Consider the following 12,759-nt stretch of genomic DNA (forward strand, 5'->3'; position numbering starts at 1 on the left):
ACATCCCGCTCCCGAAGTCGGAACACCGGTCGAAGAGTGCTTGGCCGCGGCTACTGCTTTTCCTTCCTCACCGCACAGCGCCGCGCCTACAGCCGCGGCTGCCTACGTCTCGGCGACCGGCGGGCGGTCCTTGCGCGCGGTGATACGCGCTTATTCGCAGACTTTATTAATTTTTATTTCGTTAACTATGGCAAATATTAAAAAGTGGTAAAGGACTTTTCTGCTCAGTTTTACTTGATTTATCAATCCACGAAACCACGGGCGATCGTTACCTGACACCCTGTATATGTATATATATATTTACATTTATATCTCTATTATTAATTTAAAAATTGTTTCTAAAAGTTACAATATATATAAAATATTATTTCAGACACTTGATATCAACGGAGAGATTGTTAGATTCAAAAAATCCAGCAAATATTGGGATTGGAACTTGAAATTATGCAATGAGGAATAATTCGGATGATCGGCTTTATTTAACAGTTTATATATAAAAACGATGAGACAACGCTGCTTTCGAATAAAGTTTGCTGTCAGAATATATAATATTTTTGGTTATACACTAAAAGTAATATGTACATATATATACATATACATGTAAATATGTACAATTAAACATGTCTTAAGTAAATATAATATAATGCAAATACATTGAATTTATTTATATCAAGCAGGAGTAGGAAAGCAATTAATTTATTATTAAAGCGTAATTATGTATGAAGAAGTCGGCTACGAATTGTTAAAAAATTATTAAAAAATGTATAACGCAAAACTCATTAAGTAATTCGCGAGAATGAAAAAATTATCCAATGGTTGGACGCAAATTCTTAATTATGTTGGTGCTGCAACAATTCTTTAATAATAATATTTCAATTTTTGAAAGGATTGTGACATCTTGATTGAATGCTGCCGATAAATTTATTCACATACTCCTAGCTCATGGAAATAAAATAATCGAATTTGCACAGTAGCATTTAAACTCCACAAGAAGAATAAAACAAATGTAACTATGGATAAAAAAGTGTTTTCTTCGTCAGAAGACAGATGACCTAAGGTATGAAGACTAAATGTAGGACATTGAAATCCAAAATACATTATACACAAGACACAGTAAAAGAATTATGTTAGAATTTTGAGAGAATATAACATCTCTATTGGATTAATGAACATCATATGGTATCATTTCACATGGATACTGAGAAATATATGGAGATTTTAGAAAATGAATTAAAACCTAATGCAAGACGTAATATCTCGGAGAGTAATATTTGACTTTCAAGATTGTAAAAGTTCGGTACGTCCTCAAGAATGATTCTGAAATGCTTTCATACCAATCTAGATTTTCAATTAGTACCTTGACCAGAAAGATTTTAATATAACTGATGTCTGGACTATAATAAAAATATCGCGGATGACTGGTAAACTATGAATTAAAAAACCACCGAAAAATCATGTTTATTAGAAATAGAATAAACTACATACCGGATTATACACAACATTGAATTAATTTAAGGCGGATGCAAGTACTAAAAAGTGACAAAATTAAATATATGTTTCTTTGGCTTGAATCTTGTATTTTTGGGTTTGTAGATAAAGACTTCCCTATCTGCTTGAGCTGTCGTGCCAATTTCTTGAAAACATTTTACATTTCTGAAATATAAATTTGATATATAATTTTTTTCTTTTTAAAATTTTTTTTTCTTTTGATTTTTGTTACTCACTAATATGGAATCCAGTAACCATGATTTTGTATCACTAGTTGCATCCGTCTTGGCATTGAATTAACCAAATGTTGTGTATAATCTGGTCTCAGTGATAAGTTATTCCACACTTGATGTACATGATTTCTAAGTGCTTCTTTGGTTCGTAATTCACCAGATTTCCATGATTTTCGCATCATAGACCAAATATTTTCTGTCGCATTTAAATCAGGAGATTTTGGTGGCCAAGGTATTAATTGAAAATCTGAATTGTTATCTGTAAAAATTATTCCTGGACCATTCTTGAGAAATGCACCGAACTGTTGTCCTGTACAATCTTAAGAGTCGAATATTGTTTTTCGGGAAATATACGTCTTGCACTTGGTTTTAATACTTCCCCCAAAATCTCCACATATTCTTCAGCATCCATATGCGGTGTTATTTCTATGATATCCATTAATCCCATAGATGTCATACTCCCCCAAAATCCTAAAGTAATTCTTCCACTGTGTTTTGAGGGAATCACGTATTTCGGATTTAAACGCTCTGCGATATTATCTGGTTCCACTCTTCTTGGAGAGTATTTAAATATTGGCGAGCATATTCGACTTTTTGATTTTGATGAGCTTCTGTGAGTGCAACTTTTTTTGCTGGAATATGTGAACAAATTTTAGCTGCATTTAATCGACGTCTTACAGGTCTTTCAGAAATTGGAATGTCATTATTTTGTAAAACTGTTGCAGCACTAACAAAAGGATTTTTGTCTATAAACTGAATAATTTCTTCATCCTGCTGTGGCAAAGTTTTCTTCGGTTTTGCGTTAAACTTTTTATGATCTTACAAATTTTTGTACCCTCCTTCTTCATATTTGCGAACCCATAGAGAAACCGTTTTCTTGCTGCAGCCTACTGTATCAGCAATACTCTGTCTTCCTTCTCTTGCTTGATATTGTAATTTACCGACTTTCCGCGCGCGGATCAGCTCGTCGGGTTCCCGGCGCGAGGCCGCGGAAAGGGTTCGACGCGGGAGAAAGGAAGGTTGGCAGAACGGCTTCGAATAATAGTTGACGCGAGTTCGAGTTTGAATCGTGGATTACACAAGTTTATTTCTTAACTACTAGGTTTGCGCTATTTACAGATATATATACATTTCCTACGGCGAGGTAGGCGCGATTCCGGGGCGGGGATGCGGTCCCCGCGATCGGTGCGTCGGGCTCCGGCGACGCAGTAGGCGTGGCTGACGGTGTCGCTCGCGGTTCGGACCGGTGAGGCGCGATTGTTCTAGGCGGGGCGGATTCCCGCACGGTATCGCGGTTTTTCGCGACGGGGATCGTCGCAGGTAGGCTGGGCGCGCGACACCCTGTCAAGTACCTTGACCCGGGACCCCGAACTCGGCGGTCGCGGTTTTGGTGGGTGTCGCGGGGAGAGGAGGATAGCCTCCGGTTTACCGGCGGCCGGCTCGCGGACCGAGACTCGTGGTCTTCGGTTCGTGGAGGCTGGTAGTTATGCAAAGGAGTTGCGTCGGAGGCGGAGTACTCTCTCGCCGCGGCCAAGCACGCTTCGACCGGGTTTCCGACTTCGGGAGTAGGATACTGCCGACGCAGCGGACCGTGATCGGGAGGCTGGTCGGTGGCAGAGTGTCGTTTCTTGTTGCGGTGGCCCTATTTATACCGAGCGACTCCGCTCGCCTCCGTTATCTTCCTCGGCGCTTGACGGCGGAGTCGTCGGGGAAGGGAGAACCGCGTGTTGTCTGAGAGCGCGTGCGCGCCGACTCAGCGCGTGCGATGGCTCGGCGCGTGTCTTCTGGCGATGTCTATCGCCAGGCGGTATCGCAATCTTTGGATGGTTTAAAAGTGGGTGCCCGCGGCACCCCCGGTTATGGCCCGGCGGCCTTTACGGCTGGTGTTTGCCGTGGCGATGCTTTCTCTAGGGGGTGCATCGTCACATCACCCCCTCCCTTAGGAAGTGCCTGAATTTGAGGCACGAGGCATTGGCGTCCCCCCGTTACTTCGGCGGAATTTCCCGGATGCGGCGTACGCTTCCGTCGTGATTGAAGCGTACGTGCCACCGCTTTCCTCCTGAGCGGGTCTTCCACTCTCGTGCGCGGTGGGCAGCGAAGTGTGGCACGCTGATCCGGTGCCCCGGCTCGACCTCCACTTCAATCGGTGGAGGTGGTAACGGCCCCATAACTCGCACTGGTTCGAGTGTTGGATGCGGCGGCGGTGTTGCCGTAGGTGGTCGACGGGATTTCGGCCGTGCGGTCGATGGATTGGTCAACCACTTCATTTTGGCCTGGTTCCGTCGATCGGAGGGCTGGATGAGACGTCCTCCCTTCTGACCGGCTATCGCGATGCTGCGCGGGATCTCTGCCGCCGCTGTTTGTGGTGGCGGGGTCGGCTGACGAAGCCGGAGCTGGCTCCAGGCCGGATCGATCCCCGGATTTGCCGGATCATACTCCTCGTACTCTGCCAGGAGTTGGTTGATTTCGCCGATGATCTCTTGCTCGGTGCGATCCATCTCGTTGAGCGGTCGTTTCGCAAGTAACGGTTTGTCGAGGGGTTTCGACTTTCGGCGGTCGTTACGGTGAGCCTCTGTTTATGCCTCTCTGCCCGAGTCATCTCCGTTATTATTGTTTGGTTGCTCGTCCTCGGTTTCCTCTCCGGGGTCGGTCGCTTCGTTGTCGGTGTCTCCCTTCCCGTCGGTCTCGCGAGGTGCCGGTTTTAAATCCTGTACGTGCACGTGCCGAGTCCATCGTCCGCGCCTGTCGCGCAGATCGAAGATCACGGGCGAGATTTTGTTGCATACCTCGAGGGGCCCTCGGAACTTCGGTGCCAATTTGGCATTGAACGCGGCGGCTTTGTTGGACAGGGGGTGCTCCCTCTTCCATACCCACTCGCCTATCTTTGGCTGCCATGGGCGACGGCGGAGGTTGTAGTATTTTTGTTGTTTTTGGAAAGCGCGCGCGAGGTGAATGCGTACTAGGTCATGGGCCTCCTCGAGGTAGCGTCGTGTATCGTCCGGCGGTGGGGTGGGAGGCGGCGTCGCTTCGCCGACGCGCGCGGGGGTGAATATTTCCCGCCCGAGGTTTAGGAACGCCGGTGTGTAGCCGGTTGCCTCGTGTCGCGCCGTATTGTATGCCAGTTGTAGTTCGGGGATTCTTTCGTCCCAGTTGCGGTGATCGCGGTCTACGTATTGTGCGATCATTGTCTTGACCACGCGGTTCGTTCTCTCTACTGGGTTACAATGCGGCGCGTGAGTCGGCGTGCACACATGTCGGATGCGGTAGGCGTGTAGGAGTTCTCTTAGTTGTTTTGATTTCAGCTGTGTTCCGTTATCAGAGATGATGCTCTCCGGGCATCCGTGGCGCAGTAAGACTTGTTCCGCGATGCCGCGCGTTACGGCGGGAGCTGTTGCTTGCCGGAGGGGTCGTAGTTCGGCCCATTTTGAAAATCGGTCCTGCATGACCAGCAGCCACGTGTGGCCTTTCCTGGAGCGGGGGAGGGGTCCTACAAGGTCTACGGTGACCTGCTGCCAAAGCCGCGTGACATTTGTTGCGTGCATGTTCCCCGCCGGTCTGCGCTGTTCCACTTTGTGTCGCAGGCAGTTCTCGCATTTTCGGACGTATGCGGCGATTTCTCGGAACATGCCCGGCCAATAGTACGTCTGGGCGATGCGCGCGATTGTCTTAGCTACGCCGAGGTGGCCTGCGGTGGCGTCGTCGTGATTCCGACGGAGGATTTCCGGTCGTTCGTCGCGCGGCACGCAACGCTTCCATTGCTCCTCGGCCGGTGACTCGTTAAAGTCTAGGCTGTGCAGCACGTGGCGGTACAGCCTCCCCTCGCGGATCGCGAAGTCGGGTTGCGCGGCGGGATTTTCTTGTGCGGCGAGTAACGCGCGCCTGTACCAGCGGTCCGGTGGGACGAGATTTGCCGCGGCGCTGGCGGGTTGCCGTGATAAGGCGTCCGCGACGCGGTTCAGCGCGCCTTTCCGATATTTAATCTCGACGTCGTATTGTTGTAGCTCGAACGCCCACCGTCCCAGCCGTCCGGTGGGCGTGTCGAGCTTCTGTAGCCACCGTAGCGACTGGTGGTCTGTGACGACGGTGAAAGGGTACCCCTCAAGGTACTCGCGCATCCGGCGGATCCCCCAGATCACGGCCAGACACTCGAGCTCGGTGGCGCTGTAATTTCGTTCGGCTTGGTTTAGAGTTCGGCTTGCGTAGGCTATCACGCATTCGCCTTCGGGAAAGAATTGCGTTAGCACGACTCCGAGGCCGGTGTTGCTCGCGTCGGTTTGCAGTACGAAACGCCTGGAAAAGTCGGGGCAGGTCAGCACGGGGGCCGCGGTGAGCGTGCGCTTTAGCGCTTGAAACGCGGCCTGTTCCTCGGCCCCCCACTTCCACCTTGCGTGTTTTCTCGTTAGCGCGGTTAGCGGCGCCGCCACGGTGGCGAAGTCTTGGATGAACCGACGGTACCACGAGGCGACGCCGAGAAACTGTCGGACCTGCTTGACGGTAGCGGGTGGCGGCCAGTCGGTCACGGCTTTGACTTTTTCGGGGTCGGTGCGGATACCGTCCCTGTCGACGATGTGACCGAGGTATTTGAGCTGCTCCACGCAGAACCGGCATTTTTCCTGGTTGATCCGCAGCTTGGCTTCTCGGAGCCGGCGGAAAACTTCGCGTAACGTCTGCAGGTGTTCCTCGAACGTGGCGCTGACGACGATGATGTCGTCGAGGTAGACCAGTACGCGCGGCTCGAGGTCGGGTCCGAGCACGGAATCGAGCAGCCGTTGAAAGGTGGCGGGCGCGGAGTGCAGGCCGAACGGCATGACTTTGAATTGGAACAGTCCCTTGCCGGGTAATGTGAACGCGGTGATTGGTCGGCTCGCGGGGGATAATGGCACTTGCCAGTATCCGCTTTTTAAGTCTAGCGTGGATAGAAAACGAGCGCCGCGTAGCTTGTCGAGCGTGGCGGGGATCTGGGGGAGCGGGTACGCGTCTGGTTCGGTCGCATCGTTGACGCGACGGAAGTCGATACAAAATCGGAACTTGCCGTCTTTCTTGCGCACTATTACGACGGGGGAGCTCCACGGGCTTCGCGATCGCTCTATGACGCCGTCGTCGAGCATTGCCGTGACTTCGGCGTCGATCACGGCCTGCATGGCGGGGTTTCGTGGTCGGTACCGCTGTTTAATTGGCTCGCGGTCTGGTTTCAGCCGGATGACGTGCTGCGTTACTGTCGTCGGGCCGGCCACGCCCGCGAACCGCGCGAGTTCGGTCGCGAGGAAGCGGCTCAGCTCGGCTGATTCGGTAGGCGTGAGCAACGTGGACACGTGGGTCACAGCGGGATTCTCTTCGCGGCCCCGCAGCCCGGCGGGGGGGATAGGTATGGGCGCGCCTACTTTGGCCCACGCGTCTATGCCGAGGAGCATGGCGGTTTTCATGCTTGGCATTACGCGGAATCTGTGCTGGATGTGCCGGTGGCCGATTGTCACGGTCAGATGCACGTGGCCGGGCAGTTCCACCGACTGACCGTCGGCCAGCTGTACGGTGTTACGCGCGTTCTGTATCTTAAAGCCGCTCGCTTCGGCGTGGCGGGCGGTGGCGAGGTTAATGAACGACACCTCTGACCCGGTGTCGAGAAGTGCCGTGAAGTCCTGGTCGTGCATGCGCACGGTTAAGTGCGGCGGGGCGTAAATTTTATTCGGAGGACCGGGGGTCGGCCGGAGTGCCGCCGGTCCTGGCGCCGTTTCCCGTCGGCGGATGGCAGTCGCGGGTCAGCACGCCGTCTTTGCCGCATTGCGAGCAAAATCTGCGCGGCAATCGGCGGCACTCGAAGCGTGTGTGCCCTCGCTGTTTACACCGCCAGCAACACTCGCTTCGATCGTATGTTGCGGCGACGGCGGGGTTCTCGCGTGCTTGCGCGTGACTGGAGGGGAGCGCTCGGCAGCGCTCTTGGACGCGTTCGATCTCGACGACGCGTTGGAGTAGCTCGGCGGGGGTGCGGACGTCGGCCCGTCGCACGTGTAGTTGGAATTCGGGGCGCATGTTGTCGTACAGCTGGTCGACTTTCTCCTCGGTGGAGAAACTCTCTGCTCTCCGCATTAAGGAGAGAATTGTCGTCGCGTATTTGAGATATGGTTCGCCCGGCTTTTGAACGCGGTCGCGTATTTCGCGCAGTAGGTAGCTCCGGTAGCGCGGTGGCAGGTAGGTTGCCTTGAAATCGCTGACGAAGTCGCGCCATTCGTCCCAAGCGTCTCGCGAGTTTCGGTACCATAAGAGGGCATCCCCTCTTAATAGTTCCGGCAGCCCCAGCAAGACCTGATGATCCGAGAAATCGTAGCCGGCTCGCAATTCCTCGACCCGCTCCAAGAAACCCCAGGGGTCTTTCCCGTCAAACTGTACTCCCCACTTCCGCATTTGATTCATAATTTTAGCGGGGGTGGACCCGTCCGAGAGTCCGTTGGCGGTGGTGGGGGTTGCGTGATGCAGGGTGAGTCGCGGCGGGCGAAGAAGCGTCAGCGTTGGTGCGGGGGTTGCGGTGGAGGTCGCCGTTAGGGCCGGCGGTCGGGTTGCGGCTGGTTCAGTCGGTGGGGGGAGCGCGGACGCGCGGAACAGGTCTGGGTTTTCCTCGACATATTGGCTCATGCGTTGCCGTAACGTATCGAAGCTTCCCTCCGTATCTAGCCCGAGCGTCTCCATCTCTTCGAGAAGGACGTCTTTGTGTAGTTCGTAGATCCAGCTTTTCAGGCCGGCGGCCCTTCCTTTCTTCCGGTCTGGTCCCTGTTCGGGCGCCATGTAATTTACCGACTTTCCGCGCGCGGATCAGCTCGTCGGGTTCCCGGCGCGAGGCCGCGGAAAGGGTTCGACGCGGGAGAAAGGAAGGTTGGCAGAACGGCTTCGAATAATAGTTGACGCGAGTTCGAGTTTGAATCGTGGATTACACAAGTTTATTTCTTAACTACTAGGTTTGCGCTATTTACAGATATATATACATTTCCTACGGCGAGGTAGGCGCGATTCCGGGGCGGGGATGCGGTCCCCGCGATCGGTGCGTCGGGCTCCGGCGACGCAGTAGGCGTGGCTGACGGTGTCGCTCGCGGTTCGGACCGGTGAGGCGCGATTGTTCTAGGTGGGGCGGATTCCCGCACGGTATCGCGGTTTTTCGCGACGGGGATCGTCGCAGGTAGGCTGGGCGCGCGACACCCTGTCAAGTACCTTGACCCGGGACCCCGAACTCGGCGGTCGCGGTTTTGGTGGGTGTCGCGGGGAGAGGAGGATAGCCTCCGGTTTACCGGCGGCCGGCTCGCGGACCGAGACTCGTGGTCTTCGGTTCGTGGAGGCTGGTAGTTATGCAAAGGAGTTGCGTCGGAGGCGGAGTACTCTCTCGCCGCGGCCAAGCACGCTTCGACCGGGTTTCCGACTTCGGGAGTAGGATACTGCCGACGCAGCGGACCGTGATCGGGAGGCTGGTCGGTGGCAGAGTGTCGTTTCTTGTTGCGGTGGCCCTATTTATACCGAGCGACTCCGCTCGCCTCCGTTATCTTCCTCGGCGCTTGACGGCGGAGTCGTCGGTGAAGGGAGAACCGCGTGTTGTCTGAGAGCGCGTGCGCGCCGACTCAGCGCGTGCGATGGCTCGGCGCGTGTCTTCTGGCGATGTCTATCGCCAGGCGGTATCGCAATCTTTGGATGGTTTAAAAGTGGGTGCCCGCGGCACCCCCGGTTATGGCCCGGCGGCCTTTACGGCTGGTGTTTGCCGTGGCGATGCTTTCTCTAGGGGGTGCATCGTCACAATATAAACCAATTATCTGGCCTCTCTGGATTTCCGATAAATTTGCATACGGATACCTCTCGTTCCTCTCCATTATTATTTAACAATTTTTAAATTCCATATGTTGCTTTGCTTCGCATTTGTTTATGATTTTTGCGGCAATGTTTAAATCCGAAATACGTAATTTCTTCTTGCTTTTCGTCTGGTCACCATACTCTGCCGCGATAATTATAAACAAATGCAAAACAAAGTAATATATGGAACTTAAAAATTGTTAAATAATAATGGAGAGGAACGAGAGGCATCCGTATGCAAATTTATTGGCAGCATTCAATCAAGGTGTCACAATCCTTTCAGAAAATAAAATATTATTATTAGAAAATTGTTGTAGTATTAACAAAATTAAGAATTTGCGTCCAACGATTGGATAATTTTTTCATTCTCACGAATCACTTACCATATTTAGTTTTGCGTTATATATTCTTTAATGATCTTTTAACAATTCGTAGCCGCTTTCTTCATACATAATTACGCTTTAATAATGAATTAATTACTTTCTTACTCCTGCTTGATATAAACAAATTCAATGTATTTGCATTATATTGTATTTACTTAAGACATGTTTAATTGTACACCCAAGGATTTTGATTCTGTCCATGGGAAAATTTTCCAAACTGAGAAGTCACCACTTTCTACATACTCGCAGTTTATGATTAATGAAACAACTAGAGCTAGGTTGTTACGTTAGTCATGAACTGTAAGTATGTAAAAAGATAGCGACTTCTCAGTATGAAAAATTTCCCCGTGGACAGAATCAAAGTCCTTGGGTGTACATATTTACATGTATATATATGTATATGTACATATTACTTTTAGTGTATAACCAAGAATATTATATATTCTGATTGCGAACTTTATTTGAAAGCAGCGTTGTCCCATCGTTTTTATATATAGACTGTTAAATAAAGCCAATCATCCGAATTGTTCCTCATTGCATAATTTCAAGTTCCAATCACAATATTTGCTGAATTCTTTGAATCGAACAATCTCTCTGTTGTTATCGAGTGTCTGAAATAATATTGTATATATATTGTAACTTTAGAAACATTTTTTAAATTAACCCTTAAACACGTAAGTGGGTCTGAGAGACTCCATATGAAGTTTTGAACGCTTGCTATGTGAAGACGGAATGAGGTAGGAGGTTCGGACTAAGACGTAAAAAAAGTTTGAAATTTTCTCTTTCGATTGATATGGTATCTACTTTTTTGGTCAACTAGAATTTGGACGGCACGGCAGCAAAGTTTTGTTAGGGTCAATACGACCCATATAGTGTGTAAGTCAAACTTTTTTTGTGAGTATTTTACATAAAAAAGCTGGACAAAATACGTTTGAACAGGTCGTTTTGCGAATGTTACTCGCATATACTTCGTTTAAAGTTGGAATACTATAAAATGCTGTAGAAAAGGGAGTTTTTTCGAAATATATCATGAAACACATCAATTTTCAATTTTAGACACGATTTAATCAAAAATACCTCATATTTGCCTTGTTACATAAGTACATTTTTTAAAAGAAATGACAATGATATAATTTTTTTTGAAAGTACGAATCTTTAGCTTGAAAACGCCGTATTGTAAAGTTCTTCAAAGTTTTTTGTTGCAAAGATATCATTTTTTTTTAAATAGATTTTTAGATGCCCATACCTTATATTCTCCATGTTACATAATTATACTTTTTAAAAGGAATGACTTTGCCAAATTTTATTTTGAAAGTGTGACTCTTTAGCTTTAAAACGCCGTATTTGAAAGTCCTTAAATGTCTTTTGTTGCAAAGATATGATTTTTTGAAGGAAAAGTGGATTTTTGACCAATTTCTCATTTTTGCTTAATGGTTTTTCTTTTATAACTTCACAATAAATTATTTTTCGGCAATGCCAATTGTGCAGTCACACTTCTGAGATTTTGAACTTCTGTTAAAAAAAAAAAAAATCGTTGAAAAATATTGATTGTAATCAAAGATATAGCTTCTGAAAGTTGAAAAAGTCTCCCAGATCCAAAAATGTGTTTCCGTATTTTACAGGATCGGTGTGTTTAAGGGTTAATAATATAATATAAATATATACACACACACACGCGCTATATATATATATATATATACACGAGGGCAGTTTGATAAGTACTTAACTTACAAAAGAAAAACGAAAATTTTGGAAAAGTGACAATTTATTTCTCAACATTGTCTCCTTTTAGCTTGATACACTTGACCCAGCAATGCTCCAACTTCTTTAATCCATCTGAAAAATACGTTTTCTCGAGGTCTGCAAAGTAGGCCTCCGTGGCGGCGATAACCTCATTCGACTAAAATTTTTGCCCGGCGAGTGACTTTTTCAAGTTTGGAAACAAAAAAAGTCGCACGGGGCCAAGTCTGGAGAATACGGTGGATGGGACAGTAGTTCGTAGTGCAATTCGACCAATTTGACCGTGGCGATGGCGGAGGTGTGAGCCGGTGCGTTGTCATGGTAGAAGAACACTTTTTTCTTCGCCAAATGGGGCGGTTTTTTCTGCAATTCGGCATCGAATCGGCCCAATAATTCGGCATAGTAGAGCTCTATAACCGTTTTGCCCTTCTCCAGGTAGTCGATGTAGATCACACCATGTGAATCCCAGAAAACGGTGGCCATCACCTTTCCGGCTGATAGGACAGTCTTCGCCTTCTTCGGAGCACGGGTGAAGTCCACTGTTTCGACTGTTCCTTGGTCTCTGGTGTGTACCAGTGGATCCATGTTTCGTCGACGGTCACGAAATGACGCAGAAACTCCTTCGGATTGCGCTTAAACAGCGTCAAACACTACTCTGAAGTGGTCTTACGGTTGCGCTTGTTGTTCGAAGTGAACAAACGCGACACCCATCGCGCCGATAGCTTTCTCATGCCCAAAATTTCATGCAGGATATGACCCACGCGATCTTTTGAGATACCTACTGTTTCAGCTATCTCGCGCACCTTCAATCGGCGGTCTGCCAATACGAGATCGTGGATTTTTGTCACGTTATCCTCCGTGGTAGCCATTTTTGGGGCACCTGGGCGTGGTTCATCAAAAACCGACGTGCGACCACGTTGAAACTCGTTAAACCAATTTTTGACGGTCGCCATCAAAGGAGAAGAGTCACCGTACACAGCATCCAAGCGCTCTTTGATTTCGCTGCGCGATTTCCCTTTCAAAAACAAGAATTGAATCACCGATCGATATTGCTCTTTTTCCATTTTTCTAAAATCCGCGGACACGCCAGC

Source organism: Solenopsis invicta, chromosome 10 (assembly GCF_016802725.1).
Source record: "Solenopsis invicta isolate M01_SB chromosome 10, UNIL_Sinv_3.0, whole genome shotgun sequence".
NCBI classification, from domain to species: domain Eukaryota; kingdom Metazoa; phylum Arthropoda; class Insecta; order Hymenoptera; family Formicidae; genus Solenopsis; species Solenopsis invicta.